The sequence below is a fragment of the Hyalella azteca genome, unplaced genomic scaffold (assembly GCF_000764305.2).
Source record: "Hyalella azteca isolate HAZT.00-mixed unplaced genomic scaffold, Hazt_2.0.2 contig11902, whole genome shotgun sequence".
Classification (NCBI taxonomy): Eukaryota; Metazoa; Arthropoda; class Malacostraca; order Amphipoda; family Hyalellidae; genus Hyalella; species Hyalella azteca.
This window is the reverse complement of record NW_025941878.1, coordinates 255,974-269,797: the sequence shown is the minus strand read 5'-3', so window position 1 is coordinate 269,797 and position 13,824 is coordinate 255,974. Positions and strand designations below refer to the sequence as shown.

Genomic DNA, 13,824 nt, shown 5'->3' with positions numbered 1-13,824 from the left:
GAGGTTTTATTCAGGAGTAATTGGGTAATTTTGTTGGTAATATTCGAGGGTAAGATTGGGGTAACCTATGATTTAAGCTGTTCATGGAAAATGGCGCCATGCGCTCGGTTATGTAACTACTACTGCAATTATATGTTTTGTTATCTGATGGATGCACGCACTGCACACCCTATGTATAATTTGCCTTAATATTACACAATACATGTGACAATGTACTGTATACATGGCAGTTGTGTGGAGCCGTACAATCTTGCCACACTTTCACGGACTTTGAACTTTTAAATAAAAGTACTATTTTAGGCATTGTTTTATTGTCGAGATGTTAGCGCACCGTGAAAGCAGTGTGACCTTAGGCATTAGGAATATGACTGTGTGTGTTGACATGACCAGTTAAATGGTTAACACACATCTCTGGTAGGAATATTATAGGGAACATGGAATGCGTTTGTTTAAATGGGTACTTTAATTGTTGAGACATAAAACACGTAGGAATATCATTGGGAACATGGCAATGTGTTTGCCTAAATGGGCACTAAAAGGGTTGAGACATAACACACGTAGGTATATTATTGGGAACGTGGCAATGTATTTGTTTAAATGGGTATTAAAATGATTAATACATAACACACGTAGGAATAGCATTGTGAAAAAGAGGACCCGTGTGCTGACAGCTTCAAGACAAGAAAATTTTACCTAAATCAAAGCTTCCCAAATTCCAGAAATAATCAAGGAAAATATCCCCCAGAATTTGTAATACATCCGTGCCCGTGTCACTAATCCGTCACGCACTAATGTCCATCACGTAAATCACTTGCCAATATTCGGTGGGGCTCAAGGTTCAGCTGCGTGCATGTTTTGGGTCACGATTTGGGCAATATGAACCATTATTTTTCTAAGAGCAAGAACATTTTGAATCGTAATACTTACAGTAGCTACGTGCACATGAAGGGTGTCAATCTTTGGGCAATATGAACCATTATTTTCCTGAGTTGCTAGTATAATTTGAATACTTACAGCGACTGTTCCAAGTAACGCTGGACCTGCTCATTAAAATGCTTTCAGACGAGGCTACTTCGTACTTCGTCATCTTCATCATAGCGGCAACTGAAAAAAAAATATAACTCAGTACTCACTGCAGTGAGTGACAGAGAGCGCATTTTCTCGTCGACGAAAACTTGAGATCACGGACGGACGGACAGACGGACGGACAGACAGACAGACAGACAGACGGACATGGCGAGCACAATAGTGCATTTTTTCCATAAATGAGAAAATGCGCTAAAAAGCTAATGAAAAAATTAAAATAAATCATAATATTTTGGGACTTATGAAAGGAATATGTCAAGTTATAAAGGTGCATCTTAAAGGCTGCAAAGCGAACTTCGAAGTTCACTACTGATTATAGTTTTAACTTGAAGTAAGACGACAAGTGGTTCAGGAAGATTTTTGTTCGATTATTGCTTAGTGAAAAAATGTGATTGGTTTGGGCTATGTTGCGTATCTATCAGATCTCTTTTTTGCTTCATATAGAGCTTTCAATTTCTGAACTAATTATTCAAATTTATTTCTGTTATCACAATGTCTTAATCCAAACTGACCTTATGCATCAAATATACCATTATCACTGAACAAGTGCCGGTCTTCCGGCTGCAATTGGTTGTATGCTATCAAATTTATAAAAAACATAATATCACGAACGCAATCTGCAAGAGTTCACAAAGACGGATTTCTTCTTTCGACGAATCGTTCCCTTATGAATAAGACGCTTCGATGGAATTAATGAGCAATTATGGCAATTTCATGGACGTTAATCAACACAGCCGTTTGAAAATAGCTTGCCTTTGGCTGTTCCCCGTTTCCTGAACGTCAAGCGTATATAGCGTATCCACGCATGTTCTACTCAATGCATCATTGCTGAACATAACTGAAGTTAATTAACTAATGTTCAATACAAACTTCTAATAATAACGGAGAGCTAAATAACAAACCAGCAGCAGGCATAACAGCAGAGGTTGATCAATACACGATAGTAATCCGTACAGAGCAATGATAACAGAACGATTTCAAGATATTTGATTCCAGCTCTTGCGCCTGAGATTTAACGATTTTGGAATCGCTGCATATTTTTGAACCAAAACCTTTAATCTTAATAACGCGTAGAGTTCTTATCCACTTGCGATTATACCTCGATATGTCTCCATGTTCCATCTGTCGTTCTCTCGTTACATAGGTTATTATCTCTTCCGTGGATATTTACATTTTCTCTGCAGCTGATCATACTTTATCCTTCTAGACTCCGAAACGTTTTCAATGAAAATATAATGACGTTGCTTGGCTTTTATTTTTTTTTTAAATTATTGATTTTTAATACTCGAAATAAGACTGAATACAATTTAAACAGGACTGAGCGTTTTCAAGATGAAATAAATTTTAAAAGGTAATGAATGTTTTAGAGGGTTTGAAATGAGGGTTTTTAGAACTAGAAGTTTAAAGTTGCAAGTTTGAATGTTATTAAGTATTTCATCTTTTAGCGTTCCATTTCTGAAGTTTAGCCACAATTATATTTAACTTAACTGTACAATGAGTTCAGCTAGGCAAGGTATTAAAATTATTTAATGTAGTGAATGAAGTTACATATAGACAATAATTTCACATTAAAATCTACTTAAATAAAAAAGGTAATAAATGCCCTAAATACATGGAACGTTTAAAATCGGACCTAAAAAATATTACGTCATCTGATCCTTACATTGATAATGTAAACAGCGAAAAAAGTCATTTCTAATTACAATTTACTCCTATGATATCACGAAATTTGTTCAATTGGAACGACCAGCGTGTTTATTTGGTGTTTTTAATTTATACATATAAGTAACACAGCTGTGACCATCTTCTTAATCACCAGTTTGCAACTTGTTAAACCAATACCTGCCCAAACGAGCAGTCTACTCCTCGTCCAGTCGTGTTGACTTTGTCTGAGATGACCGCCCGTGTTGTCACCTGTGCACACGGCCTCACTATACGAGATGTGATAGCAAAACTTCTCAAATTGTAAGTATGATATTTACGTGCGTCTAATCATGTTTAGTTTCTGTCAGGAAACTCAAACATAAAATTCAAGTACTGATCACTCAGGCTGTGTCTGTGCATCATTATATACATCATTACTGACACCTTCTATACATCATTAGCGACACCTCAATATCACGTCAAATGTTCAAAAGCTCGGGCGTTGATGATTCATCCCAGGTTATATCAGCCGGCCTACAGCTGACTTAATATGCGGGATAATACAGTGTCGCTTAATCATGTTTGCATTAGGAAGATGTATTAACAGCCTTCGAAATATATTATTGCTTCGAAGTCAAGATCCATACTCCTGGTAAGAAATAACCAAAAATGAAATGAATAGAGGCAAATACTAATGGGATCGAATGCAATCTAAAATATGCGGATCAATATGTACATAACAAAACAATATATGTGCACTGAATAAATTATAAAACGGAAAACACGTACAAATAATAATTTATCTTGAATAACTTCACACAAATATACACACCTAGCCAGTGTAGCTTACAGGACAGTAAATGGACATGTGCAAAACATATCCACCGGCCGCATGGCGCACGATGGCCGGAGTCCAGATCAAATTTCCAACATCTGCACCACTGCCTCAAATCAGTGAGTCAGAGTCAACATTAAACGTATTTATAAGCGGTCCAATTTTGCTCAGCGACATCAGTCGTGTGCTTTACTCGTCAAGATGCGTTTCCTGGTGAGTGATAGTTCACTTCTATGAAGATCTTTGATGTTTACTGTTGCTCATAGACACTGATTATCATCTATAACCTTTTCCAAAATGTAGATTGTTGTAGACAATCTGCTTCGTATGCCTAGCAAGGATTAACAATTCCGATTTCATTTAAGCGGTGACATTTTCATTTCCAGGTTGCTCTTCTTCTCGTGGCCATTGTTGCCGCTGTTGTGGCCACGCCTGTCCTCGGTCGCCCCGACGGCGGTGACGATGTTGACCCAGTCACTGGTGTGGTGGGGTGCCTGGTGTACAACCTCGGTGTTGATAACATGTTGGCGGTCATCGAGGAGCGGAACGCTAGCTCAAGATTTATTTGGGTGCCTCCATGTAAGATAAACAGAACTTGCTAACGGAATTTCGATTGAAATAAAAAGTTTGAGAACATTTCTCATTCTCACAGCGGAAAATATTCTGGCAATAGGCACGAAGAGGCTAATCTTAGGCAGGCATGCAGCCTCACCTTAACAGACGGATGATGGCTACTTTGATTGGTCAACAACTACCTTATTTTTAGTCATGATTTTATAAACATTTTAATTTAAATTGACTAACCAACGGCATGTTGTCATGCGTTCCTCATTGTTAATCCATGCACGTAATTATATGATTCATTTTTTCGATAGCGATTACTAAATCGAAAAATCAATAGAAAGCTGTTAAGTAAATTATTTATTGAGCCGTATAGTTTATTTATTAAGCCGTTTATCAAATGTTCTCAATAAACATAAAAACAAATATAAAACTGATTCTTTAAGCTTCAATAATAAGATTTCAATAAAATTTTCAATGCAATTCTTTTTCATTTGAAATCCTTCTCATGTAGTGTAGGCGGCGCTAGATAAATGTATTTTTTAAAGTTGTTCTGCGGCGCGAGATAAATGAAAGAAGTACATTTCATAAGCAATTTGCATATGAATGAGTCCGCCGAATGAGATCTGTGCGCTTTTAAGTACATGATGTGTGATTTTGTCCTCCAAATTTATTAATTTTCCCCCAAATTTAAAACTCTCTGGAGCTATGCTACAGTCTGTTCTTCATTGAAGGCCTTAATTTTCGGTTCTGACCGCGGTAGCCGATGCAATGCTTCATTTCTAAAATTCATCTTTCACGATCGATCTATCTGTGTTCTTCGTGCGTGATTCATGCATGAACTACTTATTTTCCTAATTTTCAAGACCTTAATACTACACTCAACAAAGTCATGCTCGTGCTGCAGAAATTCTAAGCAATGACCGACGACATAAGCGAGGAAACAACCAACACGAGTCAACTTACTCTTCATTATATGACGCTCGCTATTCGTTACGTTGAATTAAAAAACACTTTCGGTACAGCTTTCCTGCAAGTCATATGTGTGTTTTCCGATAGAGACAGCCTTGAAATGGAAACCTCGACAGGATTTTCTTAGCCGACATTTACCTAAGTTTCTCAAAGCAAAAGTGTTGTGATGTGCTGGATTGCATTTCAAGGTACATGAATGACAGGCACGACAGGACACGGAGAACAGAACAGGGCAGTTAGGTACTTTCTAAAGAAGCGTCAAATAGTAAGTCATAATTTAATGGGAAATAAATAGATTGATGCTTCGATCTAAGAGTCTTATATGTACCACAATATTGAAATTTCAGTTCCAAACTACAACCGAGAAGACAACACCAAATTTTAGTCATCATCAGGATGGCTAAAGATTATAACATAGTTAACATAGTTTTTTCATTCAAATTTGTCATGTTATGGCCTCAACTTTATAAATACAGTTGGAAAATGGCTTCATAAGTAGTGTTTTAATATTTTAAAAAATTTATACAGGAAAAGTTATACAAGCACAAACAAAATTGGAAATTAATCCTATATTAATGTCAAATATTGTATAGGTATTTGTTTTGTGATACCAGTAATGCCATACAAATTCGTAGGTGTTGCTAAGCTTAAATTTAAAGTAATAATAACGAAATTTTGATAATTTTCAAACATCAGAAATGTCATGGATTCTCAAGTTCTCAACACTACAATAGCGTAAATAATTTTATATAATAAATAATAATTCATTTTAATGATTAAGTAGACATAGATGTTTTTTTCTTTCAGATCTATTATGAATGCTTAACAGTATAAATATTAATCATTAATAATTACGCAGTTGTAGACCGGCAATTTCTTCAGTGGTAATCTTATAGTTTGGCTGAATCCCATACGAGTTACAATCGTAGGAGCAAGTCTTATTTCATTCATAAATAAAATTCATAAAAAAGAAAATTGGAAGTCCACCCCAGTTGCAGCTCGCGCTTTTAATTGTATTATAATTGTGATTTTTTTCAAGATAGAAAGTATAAATTAAATTAAACTTGCTTATGTAAATTTTAAGGTATGTGTTTTTTTCTTTTTGTGTTCATTTTTGGAATCCAATCCCCACTAATTTACATTACCATACTTATTATGACTTCAATAATTACGCAATAAATATTTTGCTACGGTAAAAATGTATAAACGTAATACGACTCACTAAAAAATCTACTTGAATAAAAAAATTAACAGTATTGAATTCATAGACGTTTAAATCCATGTTTAGAATAATATTCACGTAAAAAAATCAATATTAATCAATCAATAATCAATCAATCAATATTCACGTAAAAAAATCAAATCTCTATAAAAAATCAATCACGTGCAATCATCAAATGTCCCTACAAATCAGAACGTTAGGAAATCAAAAACGTTAGGAAAAGATCAAACGTTAAAAAAGGAAATCAATAACGTTAGGAAATCAAAGGAAAAGAATCGTACGTAGTAAACTCATTAAAACAAATGAGTTGTCCAAATAAATTTAATATTCACAAACATTTATATTGCAATATATTTGAATATTTATATGTTGTTCCACTAAATTTGATGCGTCAATTGAAAACATTAGAACTTGCAACTTGATTCTGCATTATATGAGTCTGCTCCATATACGTTTCGCCGGAGCGACATGATCATATGTGACCATTATTTATGTTGAATTCAATTTTGTTGGCACATATATTAATTTATTTTTTTGGTCAAAATTTTAGAAAAGTACTTAAAACTCTTCAGAAACTTTTTTCTAATTGCATTTTCGAAGTTGAAGACATGGCATATAAATTAAAAAAATATTTAGATCAGTACTCACTGCAGTGAGTGACAGAGAGCGTATTTTCTCGTCCGTCCGTGAAGTCACGGACAGGCAAACGAATAAACAGACGGACGAACATGACGAACATAATAGGGCCTTTTTTCCATCAATGAAAAAATGCGCTAAAAAGAAAATCTATATTAACTAGTGATATACACTGCATAATCAAAGTTGCTTTCGATAGATTATATCATCCTGCTGATGAATAAAGTTTAGTGTCTTCTTTTTGGGGTTTAGAACATAAATTTCTATATGTTGGTGCCTATGATGTAATATGATCGAAACATCAATCAATGTATTTTCGACTAATTTATGCTTGATTTTTTTTTAAATTTCTATAGCAAGTAACTGTCATGTTCTATTGTTTTGTCTCCTGTCGTGCCGTTCACATCACTTTCATTGATGTTTTTATAAATACAATACAACACCTTATATCACGTCACTTATGCTGTGAGAAACTCAGGTAATAAAAAAATAATAATAATTAAGTGTCGGCTAGGAAAATTCCGTCGAGGGTTCCATTTCGATGTTATCCATATCTGAAAACGCACAGAAAACTTGCAGCAAGACTGTATTAAAAGTGTTTTTCAGTTGAATAAAAATTGATAAAATTAGTCGGTTTTCTTGGAGATAAATGACCTGACTTGGAGGTTGCATGTTGATAAATGACATAACCGCGTACGGACGATGTGCAGCCCGCGAGAGTTTCAAATTTGGGAGAAGATAACTAAATACGGAAGGCAAAATCACACATCAGTGTGTTAAAATCACTCAGATCTCATTCGACGAAGTCATTCACATACAAATTGCTTATGAGGTGTACTGAGAATCTCCATTTATCTTGCGCCGTAGAACAAATACGAAAAAAATTCTTGGAACCGCTTTCATAAAAGTTGTTCGTCCTGATTCTCGATCATAATATTATTGAAAATGGATGCAATTTGAACGAAGTATAATTCTAAAAATCAAACTCTACCATGAACGAAAAGAACGTTATTCTATTATTCAGGAACGATCAAACAAAAAAACATTAAATTGAACAATTTTTTCATCGATATACGTGTTACAGATTTTTGAAGAACGCAACCCTTTTTTGGAAACAAAAATTATTATCAGATAATATGAGGTTTTAAAATATTTACATTCACGAGTAGCGAGTAAAACGTTGGATATACGCTATTTTAAAAATATGTATTAGTTCAAACTGTGCTGCTTACGATTGACATCACAATATTTAAAACGGTTTCGTTCAATGACCAGCAACCGTACGCCCACTAATAATCTTCATCCATCTTCACCAAATTGGTTCCAGTCTCATAATGATATATGAAGTAGTCAGCACCGAGAGTTGATGGTATATGACCAACGGCGAGGCGTTTACATTTAAAACATTTATAGGAAAAATCAGACGCTCAGGATATATAAGATGCAACCTACACTACTGTACATGGGAATGGTTTCATGTGAGAAAGAATTGAATTGGCAATTTTATTGAAACTTTATTATTACAGCTTAAATAATCAGTTTTGAATGTGTTGCTACGTTTATTGAGAACATCTGAGATGTCGTCATATAATTACGTGGAATAACATTGAGGAACGCAGGACAAAATCTTATTAGTTAGGCAATTTAAATTCAGAATTTTATTAAACCATGAATAAAAATAAGATAATTGATAGTCAAACAAATTAACCATCATCCGTCTGCACAGTTGAGGTTGCCTGCTTGCGTAGGATTAGCCACTTAGTGCATAAAAGTGATGGGGCAATATGGGCAGTATTCCTCTGGGTAGTTTTTCCAACATTCAGCCAAACTTGTAGAAGGTGAAAAACCCTGGAGCTAGCGGCCAACATTTAAATCATCGATGACCGCCAACACGTTATCAACACCAAGGTTGAACACCAGGCAGCTCACCAGACCAGTGACTGGGTCAACATCACCACCGTCGTCAGTGACTGGGTCGACATCACCGCCGTCGGGGCGACCGAGGACAGGCGTGGCCACAACAGCGGCAACAATGGCCACGAGAAGAAGAGCAACCTGGAAATGAAAATGTCACCGCTTAAATGAAATCGGAATTGTTAATCATTGCTAAGCATACGAAATATATTTTCTACAACACTCTACATTATTAAAAAAGTTTATAGACGATAATCAGTGTCTATGAGCAACAGCAAACATCAAAGATCTTCATAGAAGTGAACTACCACTCACCAGGAAACGCATCTTGACGAGTAAAGCACACAACTGATGTCGCTGAGCAAAATTGGACCGCTTATAAATACGTTTAATGTTGACTCTGACTCACTGATTTGAGGCAGTGGTGCAGATGTTGGAAATTTTAATTTAAATCACTTTTCCTGTTAAGTTTGTGTACTTACATACATTAAAATACGATTTTTCAAGTGTACGAATATTTATTTCCCCCCACTGTAGTTAATATCGTATTATATTCAGTTTTTTTATTGAGACGAATCATCTCACATAAATATGTACTAAAATTAAAATATCCAAAATTTATCTCATAATAAGTAGGGTATGAAGCGGGGATTCAACTTTAAATTGTAACCAAAAAACATAAAAATATAAGAAATTAGGCGGATTTTGGAGCATTCTGTCTGGAAAATACTGAATAAATATAACACAGGCGCAAACTGCAAGTGGGGCGAACATTTTTTTTCTCATCTTACTTTTTTCGCTGGGCAGAATCTGACTGGTTTAAATTAGTCAATTATAATTGATCCATATAGGAAACACGACGGATAGCATATGATTGCAATTCAAATATGATTCAGCAAAATTTTCTCGTCTCTATTATTCTTCAATGGTCAACTTCATTAGTCATTTTTCCCTGTTGGTAACTTGTTATGAAAATGATCTTCGATATTAGCTTGTATCGCCAGCTAATAAACTTCAGTAATGAACGTCAGCAATGCTCCGCCAAAGACATGCGTGAGCGAGCGATGTCATGAATGACAGCGGCAGAAAATCTCGGTGCCACACACAGCAAAGCTGTTGAAGCTTCCATAATGTAGCCATCTCTGTTCCTTAACTCTTCATAAAAAATCAGTCATATTTCTTCTTGATTACGGCACCTTTTGTTGTACGTTCGTCAAAAAGGATGCATTTTATGTGTATGACTGCATGCACAATTATTAAAGCTTTCTCGCTTCGAATCACCGACATGTGGAACAGCCTCCCCGATGACATCCTTGGCGCTCCAAGTATGAACGCGTTCAAGAACAGACTAGATAAAGCTATGGAAAAATATATGTTCAGATTTGAAATGCCTAGCACCATATCGAACCCGGTGGAAGTCTAGTAGCTACTTTCAAACTATCGTCAGTCATGAAAAGATCCGGTCAAATGACACGATTTTAGATCTATGAACAAGGCACGAAAAGGAAAAGAATCGGCGACAGGCCACATCAGGCCTACACTTCAGCGCCGACATCACTATGTTATGTTACATACAGGAACCTCAGTTTTCAAGAACAGGCTAGATAAGAAGTTATGCCGAGGTTTATGATTCGCCTAGAAGTGCTTCCCACCCCACAAATGGTGGACCTTCAGCATCTACTTAGCTTCAACGTCAGTTTTCGATAGATCTGGGGCCGGATTATAAAAACTATGTATCTTTTTATACGTACGTACAAGAACTCAAGAAGATACGAGTTACGTAAGTTCACCCTAATTTTGGCATTATCAAAACTTCCGTACGCAAGACTAAGCAGGATAGCTATTATCAAAACCATCTGGCTAACTGACCAATCGACAAAAGGCTAGTCTTCAGAAATCGGCGACAGGCTAGATTTGGACCATTCTTCAACGCCGATACTACTTTACTCTGCCACAATAATAAATGTGGGAGATATCGCGTATCCACTTTATATATAAATATTTGGAGATCTGGAAATAATTACTTGTCGAAGACACCGAGTGAGGCACTAGGACTAGATTAGATAGCTAATACGGTGACCTGCTGTTCAAATATGCGAAATGCTATTCAATTAATTTTCTTTGTTGTGCGTCTTGTGCATTTAAAAAATATATGTAAACTCTAACTTGTTATTTTGTTGTCAACGACATTCGGCCGTACGGGATAACAACTTTGCACGAGTTACTTTTCCAGACAACGTGAGGCTTGCCTGCCAGTTTATTGATGTAATTTAATTTGAATAGTTACACCAGGTGTTTGTAGGCTCACAATCTTTTATAATCAACTTACAAACACGAAGGTATTTTATACCCAATCCGTAATATTACAAATTACTTATTACCTTACCTACAGTATTACCTAAAGATTAGCGAAGATTAATCAGAATATCCTCGAAATTTTCTTCTAAAAATTATTAAATCGAGGTTCCATGATCAAAACAACGTTTGTGTTAAAACATACAACTAATTGTCAATATTTGTCATAGATAGGAGAGTCATACATACCAGTAAAATAGATTAGTTTACTTGACCAGGAACACACGCAGAATTGATTACAATAAACTGGCTAGGTTTGGTTTGGATAGACACAAAAATTAGTCTTCGTGGTTCGAACCACAAAAATTCGTGGTTCATGAATTATTGCTAAACAACCTCAGTCCACACACTCGCCTCTTTTTATTACGGATCTTGAATTTAATTTACTAGCACAAATTTCAAAGGAAAATTTCTTTACAAGGAAATCGTACTTGTCATGAACAAATTCTAAAAGAATATATATATCCTAGCCGATAGAATAACTATTGGCTTATTAATAATGTTTCAAAAGGCTGATCACAAAGGAAAAGAGAGGCAATGACTCGTGTAATAAACATTGTGTCATGAACCAACTTGAATGCTCCAAACCCATAGTTGGAGTTAAAATTTTAATGTAATCTAATCGGAATATAAAGCAAACAAATCGTCCAAATTTAAGTCAGAAATCAGCACACTGTAATAGAAAAAATAGAGTACTTGCACGAATATTCTGACCAACACAAGTAACATGTTAAGAAATTCAAGTAAAAAGCTAAGGAATAAATAGCTGAAACTAACTTAAAATTCTACGCTCAAATAACCCCTAGCACATCAAACAAAAACCAAAAAATTTAACTCAGTACTCACTGCAGTGAGTGACAGAGAGCGCATTTTCTCGTCCGTCCGTCCGTGGAGTCACGAACAGACAGACGGACGGACATGACGAGCCCAATAGCTTATTTTTTCCATAAATGAGAAAATGCGCTAAAAAATCACCTTGCTAATGATGGCACATAAAATAGACAAATTTTTGTTGAAGCACTGGCTTCGTACGAGGTTCTTAGTCGACGTTGACAAATGTATTTAAGACTCATTGTAGCTCGATATCTTGCAGTGAACACATACCAATTACATAATATTAATGGTAACCCACAATGCAATGGTATAAGAGAGACATTTTTAATGCAAAAGAGACCCTATTACAACTGGCATTTCAAAGAATAACAAACTACAACTCGTTCTAGTATACAAAGCTCGTAATGAGACAGACTAGTGTTCTAGTTTTTTAAACTAGAACCAGTGTACTAGTGATGGCCTTAGATCAGTAGCTGCTTTTTCACTCATGTTGTGATGGGAAAAATTCGCCAGTATTTAGGAGTAACTTGTTGAGATCTGGTAAAATATGAATTCAGCATGAAATCAAATTTGAAAAATGATATCAAATTTTAATTTAAATAAAGAGTTTTGTGTGTTTACAAGAATTTATTCGAGTTAGGCAAAATATCTACATTTACTCTATATATGCTAAATTGTTACTTCCGTCTACATTAAATCATAATAAAATTTGTATTTGTCTCACCACAGGAAAATAGATAAAATCAAACAATTAATAGCAAAAAAATTGCGCGAGTCAGAAGATCTTGATCATCATAAACTTCATAAATCAGGAACATTCGTTGCTCACTAGAGTCGGCTTGTATGAAGTCTGAAACGTTAAACGTGATATCAAGTATGAAACGCTACACGTGATATCAAGTATGAAACGTATAAAAGTCAAAACGTGATTCAAGTAAGAAAAACTAGAGTTTATAAGCCAAGTATACGCCCAGTCAATTTACCATGTTCTCTACATTTTGCGAGCTTAAGATATAGCTGGTCTCCGTAACGTTTTCTATAGAGATATGGTGAATTTACATGGCGTTTTCTCTGCTTTTAAATTCTAAACGATCACACCAGAAGAACAGGAGTCCAACAAAGTACGCGCTGAGACTTTCGACTAGCAAACACTGCCTCAAAATATTATAGACTATAATACATGCCAAGACGAGAAGGGAAATTGATCCCGTTAGCATATGTAATTTTGTTTTACACTTCCTCATCAAACTGTTAGTGCTACCTATGGACATTGGTGAGAAAAAGTTTCACACCTACTAACTGTTCTCACCAATAGTATTATAAACACGTTACTCAACTATCATCGAGAACTACAGGTCACTTATAATACTCCATTTGCGCATAAAAACGTGGTAGTCAATACTCTTTAGTTAATATCCATCACAAAGAAATGGTATACAATGCCCACGAGATAATTCTGACAAAATGGCCATGAATTGAACTAGACGGAACTTCTTCACAGCAGAATTAGGGAAAAATTCTTTTGGGTTCAATACAACTAATAACTATTTTTGCAGATTAGGATACATGATTCTACTGTACATTGAATAGTTAGTAAGGTAGGAATGTGCATGTATAAATAAAAATTACAAGATCGGGCTTTAAGAGAGTTCATGAGTGACAAAAATGTCCAATGGGATCATTGGTGAAAAAGAATAGGTCTGAATTATGTATGCGTGAAGACTAGAAACGATAAAATCGAGGCTTGTACCGGTATGAGAGATAT

At 35.4% G+C, this 13,824-nt stretch overlaps 1 long non-coding RNA gene across 1 annotated transcript; it reads right to left on the bottom strand.

Annotated features, from left to right (window-relative positions):
• Positions 1–8,001: 8,001 nt before the first annotated feature.
• Positions 8,002–9,253, bottom strand: LOC108676416. Its single transcript, XR_001931173.2, has 2 exons — positions 9,186–9,253; positions 8,002–9,011 (listed from the first exon to the last, which is right to left on the bottom strand). It is a non-coding gene; the product is annotated as an uncharacterized LOC108676416 (long non-coding RNA).
• Positions 9,254–13,824: the final 4,571 nt, after the last annotated feature.